Consider the following 13,283-nt stretch of genomic DNA (forward strand, 5'->3'; position numbering starts at 1 on the left):
AAAAAAAAAAAAAAAAAGAAGTTCTGCAGTTCAGATTACACCTTCAGGAACTCTAGTATAGCTCCAGTCCTATCAGTGGGTTTGCAAAGGCACAATAAAATGGACCCTAATAAAGGTGTAGCTGGTAAATACACTAAAACATTCCATACAGTAAACTCTGTAGATGATGTGCAAGGAAGAGTAGACTTCAACTCTGTCTTAGCTGAGTTGACTTACAACGGTAACATGAGAAAAAGTTTACAGTTTGTTACTAATGTCTGATGATCAACTCTGGAAGCAGAGGAACAGATAGGTTGGATATGACATGAGACTCGGCCAGGCAGGGAGCAGTAAAAATAGGGTATATTTAAACAGTCACTTTGTAGAGGACATCTTCAGTTTACAGGAAAATGATTAACTTAAAAAAATAAAAATCGCATTCTGTCCATAAATAATTTAACTATTATGGTTCCCTATAGGTAATTGCTAAGATTACTGTAAGCAAAAAATATTAGAGAAGATAATTCTGCATATCATTTGTTTACTCTGTGCATTTGATAGCATTCTGTATACAGAGAGCATTACTATTTCCTCTCTACTCTGTACAGTAAATCAGTTCCTCCTTCTACACGAAGAAAGCAAGAGGAATGAGTGGAAATAAATGTCACTTTAAAAACAACAAAAATCAACACCAGAACTCAAGGTCAGGTGTAGAACTTCATGTTATTTTAATTTGTTTTTAAAAATTGACCAAGTGTTAAGTTGATAAAGTTCCTTTAAGTAATATAAAAGAATTTAAGATGCTAGGCAATAATATTAACCCATACTGTCCAGAACAAATGTGTTAAGGTGTAAGGTGAGTCTTAACCTGCTTCACAGAGTGTCCTAAGCATTCTGGTAAAACCTTTAAAACTTTCAAAACCTTCTTTGGTTGAACAACAAAAAAATGCTCTACATTGAAATACATTTCCAGATTATATATGCCTAGTACCTTTTTAGTAAAGCTTTCAAAGTCTGGAAATACTTAATACTATCTCTGCATTAGCCTGGGATGTCATTATGTTGCTTTTATGGTATCTCTGGAAGTAATCCTGACAACCTGAACTCTTCTGCTGCATCCCATGGTTTGATCAGGAAGCATTTTTCAACAGCACAGCACGAGTTTCTTCTCGATATTCTATGCTTCCCACCTGCACATATTTACTACTTTGCTGCTCACACACACACACACACACACACACACACACACACACAAACAAGCTTCATGACTCTACATGAGCAAAAAGCAGCTGTCCCTGTCAGATATGTAAAATAAAGAAAAACGTCACCCGGCTTGTGATCACTGAACTACATACAGCCCTGTTTTACAAGTGCATACATATCCACACATAACATCTTGCAAATGTAAAGAAGAAATGGTTCTGAGCTGGAAAGTTTGGTTCAAGATCCAAATTTCCTCAAAATTCAAGGTGTTCACATCCTGAACATTGTTTCAGGATAATTTCTGATGCACAAAATTAAAATATGCATGGACAATAGAATTTTCCTTGTAATTGATGTGGTACTTTTGTTTTTTGAAAAAGTTAGAACAAGATGCCTTAAAATAGATTATATTAAAGAAAAGCTGTTTGTGCCCAACATACACTGTATTCTTAGGAAGACATGGTTTTACAAAGTTAATTCTTGTAAAAATACAAAATCTTTAAAACAAGGTTAGAAAGACCAACGGCAACCAGGTCACACAAGTTAGAATGATCTAGAAGCAGCTTTAAAATTGTTTTACACACATTTTTCTGAGCTTCAGAATTGCCTGTTTTAGCCCCATTTTTCTTTTTCCCAGTTTTTTCCTTATCCCCTTACACACATCTAAATATCCACTGTCTAAAACCAGAAATAAACAACGTAAACTAGCCCTGGATTGCATACTGCTCCTCTGGAAAGGGCATATAAAAAGACAAATATATAGTTGTCACAGAGATTGGTGATCCTATGCTTATTATAGCAGCACTCAGGAAGAAGAATTTTTTTAAATATTGGTTGTTCATACCAGTTTTGCCAGCTCCCAAAACATAAGGAGGCTCCAAAAGAAATAAAATGTTGAAGAGGAATAATAGTTATGCTACATATCTCTGCTGCGGCTCATGATGCCCATCCATTGCATACTTCAAGGGACAGCTCTTATTTTGTGCCTAATGTCCCATGACTCACATCCAGTAAGGAGCTACTTGGAAGCATTTGTCTACATAAAAATTATGGCCAAACTTTTCAAACCTGAGGGCCTAAACCTATATTTAGGCTCTTAAATAAAAGCAGCCCAATATTCAAGGGTATTAACCATTTTCAATCAGCTCTGTGGGGGCTCAGCATCTATTATAATCAGGCTATTTTCATTTGGGAGACTCATCACAGATTTAGGAGCTTAGCTTTGGGCTTGACAATGTTTGCCTCAGCTTTCAAGCAAATGTTATGCAAAGGCTAATATCCTGTGATCTAAAGGTATGATTTTGTACCATAAACAACATATTGTATGTTGTATCTTAAAATACGCAGTCCCCCCATATCTTTTCAAACAATTGTTCTTTATTCCCTTAGAATGTAAGTGGTTGCACTTCCTGTGCTCTGTTACATAATGAACAACATGTAAAACCAAACCAAGGTACCAATGAAAATTTACATTTATAATCTAAAGAGAAATTCAAAAGAATGGACCAAATATAATCAGTAGTTTTTACATATTAAAGAAGAGGTATAAAAACTAGTTACAATATGGGACAGAGTGGTGGAACCCTCTTCTTCATATTTCACTTTACAATCTCCTTTTTCCTAAATTGAAAACAGATCCCGCCTCTCAAAACATCTAATTTGCTTCCTCTCTAGAAGCTACTTCTTCTGATATATCAGAACACAGAAAAAAAATTTCTCCTCTCCAACAACTGAACTACTGCTAATGTTTCAAAATACACCTTAAAATTGCTTAATGAATAGCAGCTGGCAAATAGGATGCCTTACAATATCTATGGCAGATTGAGCCATATGATTCCACTATAACTAGTGGAAATCCACTCTACCTCATCCTTCTGCAATTCCCCTATTAAATTCTCTTTCTCAGCAGCAAGTAATAAGACTCCAGTTAGACACCAATTTCAGATCTCAGTTTCAGCCCCACATACTGTAAATGCTGCAGAAAATGCACGTTGTAACTATACCCTATTGGTGCATTCCCATTTCTTCCCAATGAAACCTCCAGTGTCTAATTTTCTTGACTAGATGTTTGTCACTACAGCTTTGGAAACGGATACATTATGCATCACATTTGCAGATGGAGAACTCCTATTGTTGCTGGTCATTGCCCCATACCTATGACAACAGATGCTTGTTCAGCTTAATATGTCAATGCCCAACACCCAACTCTAATATGCAGTAAATGTCAAGTTTCTGAAGTGGCAAACTTTAATCAAGCTTTGTCTAGCCCTGGCAATAAAACCCTGTAGTGGGATGGGGGCTTGGCTAGTGAACTGGATATTTTTCCCGACACTTTGTTAAATAAACTCTATTCCAGTTTGCAAAATCACTGTGTTTAATCTTTATAAAGAAACATTCTGCATTGTAGATTTGTCATGCTTCAGCACTTTGGCTCAAAACAGCAATGAAATACGAGCACTGAGATGTAAACAACAACTGCACTTTAGCTCTGCTAGATGTCTGTGAGTTATACCTAATCAATATAATAAATGACTTCGCTCCACACTAGAGTTTTGTTCGCAGTTTAACTGGTCAGACATTAGAAAAGCCAAAACTAGATCTCATTTGTTGCATCAGAAAGACCATGCCTGATAATTAATACCTTTTTAAAGAAGCTGGTCTTAGTTTCTTAGAATCATCATTTGTAAATGTATAATTTATAAATGGAAGAAACCCAAAGTCTTTTGTAATGTGAACATTCCAACAGACAAACTAAATGCATACAGTATATAGATTATAGCTGAGAGAGTCATAAGGGCTTCCACTAGCAACCTATCAGTTTCTGGAGAGGAACTTTCCTTCTGATTCATTGCCTTGCTTCCTTGTTTTATATTCACCCTCTTTGTCATCTCTCAGCTCCAGCATGTCGAGAAGTCCCCCACTCCTTTTACAGAGATCCATTATTATTACCATCTGCAATTTAACCTGTCACAGAGTCCTTGGGAGTGCAGAACAGAACACAATGATTAACAGTTGTTTTTATAGCATTACCATCATCTCAGCTTCATTCCATCCTTTGGACGAGAAATTAAGACAAGGTCTTGCCCAACCTTGGTGGCTGTCTGGGTAAAAGTTAAGAGATCCAAATGCAATTCTGAAAATAGCTGGGTATCCTAGACTATGAATGAACTATTGTTGGCACCATTTTCATACACAAATAACTAATCTAACCAATTCCTTTATAAAATGTGTTGAGATTTTATAAACTATCCAGGGCAGGACAATTTCACTGGTATATCCAGTAATCCCTATTCTAATCCAAAAAATGATTATACTAACCATGAAAAAAGACAACTATTTCACTATTCCCTCAGACTAAGATGCTAGAAAACAGTATGGTGAATACATTAGACTGTAAACTCACTGGGGTATGAACTACTTACATTTGTGTCCTGCACAGTCCCAGTACAATGTCATTTTAATAATAAATAACCAACAACCACACAGCAAATAAAAACCTTGTTTTCAAACGAAGTAGTGCTCAACTTGTTTTTTAAAAACATAGCTAGCTCATTACTGGCTTCATAGCTTACAAGATACCTTTCATCTTTCTTGCATCTGTTTGTTTATTCCTTTGTCTCTGCTTAGGGTGAGCATTTATTAATTTTTCTATAACAATTAATGGATTGCACTGCTTTCTATAGCAATGAAGTTTCTTTTGGGGAAAAGTGTGGAATCTCCATCTTTGAAAAATGATATCTGGAGGCAAAGAATGAAGACATTCTCAAGGAACTTGGGGATACCATTTTATTTCTCATAATCTCATGTCAACTCGATACAACATGTCTAACCCAAAACATTCCACACAAGGAAGCAGCTAGCAAAAATAAACAAAGATACTCCTATCCCACAACATTCAGCAAAGGTATGTTTAGTGCAGGATCTAAGAGGGAATTGGTAAATGTTACTTCATCTCTTCCTTAGTATTCCTTCAATCCCTATGCATTTTAAAACAGCTTCAAGTCAATAAGATGTTCCAGTGCCCAGAGACAGCCAGAGTGCAACAGCTTTGACCACATCTCCTAGCTAGGCAGAGGGCTTTGATGTATGTTGTGTAAGGTTAGCCCACTGGTTGACACCAGACAAATTGTTAGCTGGCCCCCTATGCATAATGGCCAAGCTTTTGTACCCCCCATGCATATGGCCAAGAATGGCTTATGATCTCTCTCCGAAGATAACCATGTTAGAAAAATAAGCTAAAATGCTCAACTGTGAAATCAGTGGGGCTCAACAAGGATCACGGGGATCAGTCTTCAAGACTGGAGCCTTAGTTTTATTTCAACGTCCCCCCGACACACAGTTAAATGCCAGGTCTACAAGCTGAACCTGCGATTTCAAGTCAGATTTGATCAATTATGGTTTAGCCATTAACATTGGTACAGCAGTGTGTGATTATTGAGGTGTTTCTGGCTAACATTAATTCAAATTTGTTTTTATTCAATAACATGCCTAAACATACATATATAGAATTATATCGAACAGATACAAAGCCATCAAGTAGAGAGAAGTCTGCTATTTATTTTGAAAAAAATTGTAGTTATTTCCCATTTCCTTGACCACTGGTCTGAGCTCTCTTCCTAATGAGTCTTGCTCCATTGCAATGGGGACTCTGATCGGATGAAATTACATACTCCATTATGGTCCCACTGCATTAACTCAAGCCAACATGGCTTTTTTAGCTAGCATTAAGAGCAAAGTAGCCATTAATCATTGGTCATTAACGCCAAGGATATATCACTGGGATATTACAGGAAAAACTTTTAAACACATCCTTTATTGTGTTGCATCTTGTCATGCCGAAAAGGCTGTATTACTTTACATGACCGTATTACATGAAAATAGGGAGCGTCTTATAATTCACATTTATTACAAATGTTTCCTCTCTATTTTATATTGCTCTTATATTTTTATAATGCTCAAAGATATATATGCATGCAAAATGTTTCACAGCACCATGGAGAGCAACAAACTTCTGTAAGCAACACTTCTTCTGCAGTAGGCATTGTTCACTCTTTGAAGAAACAAGGCCATACAAATCTTGCTGTAATTTATTCTATTTTCTATCTTGCTATTAAAATCTTATATCAGATGGTGACAATCTGCTAGAAGTTTATTTTTAGTTGCATTGTATATTGTATCTCTAACATAAGCCTTTTTCTATTTATTAAATATAATATAATATAGTTGTTCCAGAAACTGTCTCTAGAACTCGTTCCTCACATATCTGCCACATAATAGAGAACTACAGAATCCTGTACGGTGTAATCACATGAGCAATTACTAAATATTGGTGCAGGTCTGTCAAGACACTTAATGAATTCATCCAGCCCTTCTTTGCAAACTGACAACTCCTTCCTTTACAGGTTCATTTTAAACACTCTCGCTCTCTCTCTAACTCTAGTTTTGTTTATGGTCTTTCAACTAATAAGGTGATTTTCTTCTCCAAGCCCATAGATGAAACTAATTATGGAATTTTGACATTTACATTCTCTGTAATCTTAAACATAGAGAAGAAAGTCTTGAAAACTGAAAAAAAAATTTCAGTAAGTTATGAGTAAGATTTTCAAAAGGCATAAATAGCAGTTAGACAACCAACTCCCTTTGATAGTCAGCGGGAGCTTAAGACCTAACTGCCCTTTGTGTGTATGAAGTTATCATCCCACGTGTTTTATACACAAAAATGTCTGCAACAAAAAAAGAGGACTTTTATTTGATCATAAATTAGGTGTTCTAATCATCTTTCTCCGTGCAGACCATCACAGTACTCCTCCTCACACTATTCACATGCCCTTAAACATTTTCTCCTGGTTTCTAGTCAGTGAGAGTAATTAACTATTAGGACAGGGGTTCCCAAACTTGGTTCATGGCTTGATCAGGGTAAGCCCCTGGTGGACTGCAAGACGCTTTGTTTACCTGAGCATCCACAGGCATGGCCGCTTGCAGCTCCCAGCAGCTCCCTTTGGCCAGGAACAGCAAACCGCAGGCGTCCCGCGGACTGCCAGGGGCTTACTCTGAACAAGCTGAGAACCACGTTTGGGAACCCCTGCATTAGAAGAACTTACTTAGGGAAGTGGTGGATCCTCTATCACTTGAAGTCTTCAAATCAAGACTGGATTTTTGTTTTCAGAAATTGTGCTACAGACCAATTATGCAACAATTGTGGTCTTCATGTAAAAATTACTGGGCAAGGTTATTTCATCTGTGTTATGCGGAGGTCAAACTATATTATCATAATATACCCTTTTGGCCTTAACATCTATGGATCTATTCTAACTTGACTTTAGGTTATTCCATGATTGACCACTACAGAGTAACTGGCACCTTTCTGTTCAGCATCTTAAAAAATCTGGTACTGGCTAGTGTGAGATAGAAGACAATGTGCTAGGCAGACTTCGTAATCTGATCTGGTATGGCAATTCCTACATAACTAGACTAAAAAGTGTCAACTGAATATCAAAATGTAACTTGCATCAAAAACTGAGGTTAAATTAAGTCAGCAGAACTCAAGAGACTCCATAACATATTTCTAAATCAGATTTGGCAAAAAAAATATATAAATTCACTTTTCACAACCCGCTTTTTGTGTAGTCTGGACTATACAATTTTAAAATTACAACCTACTAGTTCTAGAACAAGCCACAGCTATTAAAACCAAGAGAAATGAATGCAGAATCCCACTAGCGTCATCACCACTTGTTTGCTAATTTCATGTCTTAGAAGACAACTTATCTTCCATTTGAAATTTTTCCCCTTTAAAATAAATGGTGACCAAAAAGAGGAATAAATGATGACATACTATAGGTCAGGACTTTTCTATTGTCTTTCTAGGAATTTCTATGGTCTTTCATTGATGGTTTCCAAGAATCTCACAGGAATGGTTCTGAATTTATCTTCAACCCCCCACTGAAGTAGAACAGTATTATTATTGGAAACTAAGGCATGCAGGGATGTACATAAGACTGTAGCACAGCCAGAAACTGAATCTAGCTCTCCTGAGTCACAATCTAGTGCTTTAAGCACAAGACTATTCCTCTCAAATCGTACTTCCATACTCAATAAGAATGCTTCAAATATTACCACCATCCGAATGCACACACACACACAAAATCAGGAGTGGCCCTAGCTGTTTTGCCTGCTAGAGAGCAACATATTTTTGGTGTCATCCACCCTCCCTGGAAACTGAGCAAAGAACCAAACCAACAGAAACAAACTAGCAAAAAAAACCCCACCAAATCTAGCCAATCATTGCAGGAGAATAAAAGGCTTGCCAATCACAGCAGAGCAAAAATTGCCAGCAAATCAAAGAGGAGGTGGCAAAAAGGCCAACAGCACAATGCCCCCTGGAAGTTGGTGACCACCCTGCTAGATTGCCCCTAGAACCAGCCCCTATACTTAGCTTTACAATTCCATGTCTGCACATACACTTAAGGCTAAGGATTTCCACAGAAGAAGAACTTCATGGACAGCAGTGGCAAAGGTTTTTTTTTTCTTCTCCAAACACAAGGATGAGTCCCCCCACCCCCCAAAAAAAATCTCAGCTCTGATTTTTACTTGCCTTGAGAAATCAATTCAATTCCTCACCAGCAGGGATCAATAGGCAGGTTTTAACAGGTATCTCCATTTCCAAAACCTCCAACACTAGTGCATCAGACACCTTCCCAGCTTTCTGCATCAGCTAACACTCAGTTCTGAAAACTATGGACATGCTTTCCATTGCTCTCACACTTGATAGTAGAGAAGATGCCCAAAGGGGCCATCTGTTTGTCTGTCACTCTGTAGTACATACACTAAAATTTACTGGGAGAGAGACTGTAGATGTTGACCAAGAAAATTAAAACCTAATATACAACACTGATTCCAACTTGAGAACTGGCTAAGAGCTGTTCTTTAGTAAATCCACAGAAAGGAGAGGTCAAACTAATATGTAAATGTATTGGTTGACTGGTTATTATTGGTTTGTTATTGAATCAGAGGCCTCAGTGCTTAAAAGCACTAGGATTAGATTAGTTCTGACAGTGGGTGGTATTCAGCAAAATGGGTTGACTCCCATCTTAGCAAAGTTAGCAAGAAGACTCCTTCAAGCACACTCCTGACATGATGAACAATATGCAGCTCTAAAGTGCATAAAACATTAATCTTGAGATTTCAGAAAAGCCAGAAATGTTATCACATACACTTGTTAAACGTTCACTAACAATGTTTTGATTTTACCCGACTTCCTTCAGATAATCCCAAAAGAAAATTGAGATGATAGGCGTCTCTGAAAAACTAATTAAAAACAAACAGAGAAATTGGTGAAAATATATTATTTGATAACATCAAAATCTAATTGAATTGTCCGTCAGATTTGAAATGGTTGTCTATCCCACATGAAGGTTAGTCTTTTATCTCAGCAATTCTGAGAGGTGGTAACATTCAAAGGTATATTATTTCTTTTTTCACAACAAAGAGTTGTCTGCCAATCTCCACCACCATGAAAAAAGAATATTTCACCACAGATTTCTGGATATGTGATGAAGGCACTAGGAAAATCCCTTGGACTGTAATTATATTGCCAGACTATTTCTTCCCTTCTCTAACATGAGACATTTACTGGAATCTGAGAGGGCATCCAGCTCCTTCACAATAACCTACAGTAGATTACACTAACAATTCCACATATGATTGAACAACAATGTGCACATAATACCTTGATGTAAAAATACAGCTAGGAAAATCATCCATTCTGAAAGTCCATTAGACAGACACCCAGGGCACATTGTGAGAGCATTTATTTTTTATTTGCACAGCATGCTTTATTACACTAGATCTTGTGATTCATGTCCTTCTAGTGCCCAGTGCCATTGCTGTAGTTCCAAAACTGTGCAAACAATCTCCCAACCCCCCTTCCCCTACATACCCAGGTTTATAAACACAAAATTACCACTCTATATAGAAATGTCAATTGTTATGAATGTTCATTAGTGCATGGTTTATGATAAGTGATAAAAATGGTATTAGGACCATTTGATGTATATTGTTCATCTGACAATATTACTGCATTCCAATTCCTCGAGATAATGTGCATGGAACATGTTATTACCTACAACGCTGTTGTTGTAATGCTTTTAAATGAATCCAACCAATCAAGAAAGCGATTTATTACATGTGAGCTCAGCTTACACCTATGCAGAACCTGGAACCAAAGAGTGTGTAAAGAGACATGCCAAAGCAGCCATGAGATGCTACTGGTTACACAACTGCTATACACTTATTTCTTCCATGAATACTAACCAAAGATAGTGTTTGAGATGCCAGCTACAAAATAGAATTTGCATTTGTGAAGTAAGTCAGGTTTCTTTAACTCAAGACCTTTTTTTTTTTTTAAGTGACATTTTCCCCTCACAGAAAGTACTGCAGATTACATTCACCTAGCAAGCGAACATCACTTGCATCACACAGAGCCACATCAACAGTTTCTTTGGATTTGTATCCCTGCAAAACCTTTCACACCCACCCACAAGTGTAGTTTGGGGTAGGGGCAGAGCTCCAGTCAGGCAAATAGGCCCGTGTGTTTGGGGGCAGATTCCATGCCTGTCCGAGGCTTGCCATATGAGAGGGCAACGCCTCCCCTGCCCCCAAACTATGCGCATGCCCCCACCGCTGCATCATGAGGGAGGAGGGGGAAAAAAAAAAAAAAAAAAAAAAGGGATTCTCAGCATTACAGTCCTGTAAAAGAAGCCTTCGATTCTCAGACTTTAATAGCCCTGACAACACATGTTATGTACTTCCTTAAATATTAAGAAAAATTGTTATTGGGTAGCAGTGCATAACTGATAGCTAGATATAAAGGTAGAGGCACTTTCAAAAGGAGAAGAAAGTTCTTTCCTTCAACTTGAATAAAAGACCAGTAATTTACAAGAATATATAAATGTCTTAGCACTCTAACTCCTCTCTTTGGAAAAACTATAGGAAAACATTGGACAAAATAGAAATAACCTTGTATGCATCTGCAGTCTTACCTTTTCCTTACTGTGATCAGTTAGCGTTCTTCTTAAAATATCCCACAGAGACGGGAGATGATGCCTGTACCTCACCCAAAAGGGATATCTGACTCCATGTAATCACTCAGTGCAGTATGGAGAAAATGTTCATGTTCAGTGCTCTGTACATTGGTTTTTAAGCTGTTATAAATACGAAGTGACTGAAACAATCATGTCAGCTGCAGAGCCCTTATTTTTTTTAAAAAAATTGCTTGGTCTAGGAAATGTCAAATGCATGGAATTATAATCTTCTTTTTTTTTTCAGCTCCAGCTGCAGTGCTGTCACAATTTAGTAAAAAAACAAAAAGAAGGACGCAAAAACCTGTAAAGGCATTTCTCATCCTTTTTCCCCTCCCAGAAAAATGCTATCTATCCAATCTCAGAGATGCAACCACAAGTGAAAAAAATTATGAAGATCTAACTTTATTGTAAAACAGTCTTGGTTTAATTTCATCCAGCCCAGTGCTGTGCAGCAATCCAAAATCTTGCCAATGATTTTTTGAAGTACACATTCAGTATACATGGAGGCCAGCAGCTAAAATATCCAATAAACAGCAGTATGAGCAGCAGACAGCTTAACCTTTCTCCTGTCTTTAAAAAATGCCAGGCTGTTCTCTGTTTGCTCAAGACTCTTCTTTTACCAACATTCAGTTTGAATGAGCCGGTGCAAATGCACTGTTCAGCTTCTCATGAGAACAGGATGCATTTATGTGAAACATGAGGAGAATGCCTAATGCTGAAACATACTCTCTGCATCCTCAATGAGGTTTTATTACAAGGCTCTCTTACATTTCACTGGTATGTATTATCATGCCTGCAATTATTCCACATTTTACAATTATTCATTATATGTATACTTGTATATATACATATATTAGATATACATTCTGCGTAAAATTAGAAATAGGAATTATAATGTGTGTCCCCCATGGATTTCTAATAAAGTGGACAAATTCTATTATATCTGTATGATAACCCAATTAGGAAGATTTTTGAATAACAATCTAATTTATTTACTGGTCTTGTTCGTGTGTGACGTGAACATGCGCATATTGTACGTTCTATTTGTATTTGACACAGATGACTTACTGGACATAAAGACCCTTAGAAATATAACAAGATATTATTGTCAATACTGGGCTAAAAATAATTGTGCTTTATTCCCTTTATTAGTAATCCATGTGACACACACATTAATTTCTAAAGCTCCCTGATAGTAATTTGCATAAAAATCATAGAAACTAAATATACTGAACTATCCAGATTCTGTAGTCCTTTAAAGACGACTATATTGTAATGTTAAGCGTTTGGACACTGCAGGATGATTTTGCAAATTATTCCTTCTATACTGGCTTTCATATTAGGTCATCCCTCTTGGGTTGGGATAACTAGATTTAACCAGCCATCAAAAAATAACTAACAGGCTTGGCAAACACTGAGTTTTTCTTGCCATCCATATATAATTCTACAGTTCTCAACCATTAAATTATTATTTATATTAAGTAGCACTTCCGTATATTTCGGAAATCACAGTCTCTGCCCAGAGAGCTCACATTTAAAGAGAGCAACCAAGAAATTGGGGGGAGGGCGTTGTTAAACTATGGTTATCCTAGCCATAACAAAAACAGGTAGTCCGTTTTCAGATTACTGGGGGCAAAAGTACTGGTTTGCTCCCTACTCAGCACAGTCATCAAACTTTGAAGCATGATGGACAAAGACTCTGCATCCTACCTCACCATCATCTCCTCCACATCTCCTTTTAGTCAAAGAAAAATGGAAAAAGATTACTAACCTTAAATTACGTTGCCTCCTTTTTTTTGGTTTTTAAATCTATTTTTGTTTATCTCCTTGCTTTCATCAAATCCCCCATTTCATCCCTTTTAACTCTACATTATAATTCTTCAGTCTCCTCATTTATTTGCCTATCACTGAGCTACCTCCTTCCTATAACAACTTTTCTTCATTACCATCTGCACTCTGAAGTTGCACTCTTCGTGAATTCTTCACATTTGGCAACAGCTGCATCCTACCACTTGCACT

General features: G+C 37.1%; 1 protein-coding gene across 7 annotated transcripts in view; it reads right to left on the minus strand.

Moving 5' to 3' along the window:
* The window catches only part of FRMPD4 (FERM and PDZ domain containing 4), a 497,083-nt gene that overhangs the window by 312,910 nt on the left and 170,890 nt on the right, over positions 1–13,283 (minus strand). Inside the window, exon 1 of one of the 7 annotated variants that reach the window (XM_075060509.1) lies at positions 11,223–11,355. The exons of the other annotated variants lie outside the window; for them this stretch is intronic. The gene's annotated coding sequence lies outside the window, so the exon portion shown is untranslated. Of the gene's footprint in view, positions 1–11,222; positions 11,356–13,283 lie in introns of those variants that run through there. 7 annotated transcript variants of the gene reach the window in all.

This window comes from Chelonoidis abingdonii, chromosome 1 (genome assembly GCF_003597395.2).
Source record: "Chelonoidis abingdonii isolate Lonesome George chromosome 1, CheloAbing_2.0, whole genome shotgun sequence".
Lineage (NCBI taxonomy): Eukaryota > Metazoa > Chordata > Testudines > Testudinidae > Chelonoidis > Chelonoidis abingdonii.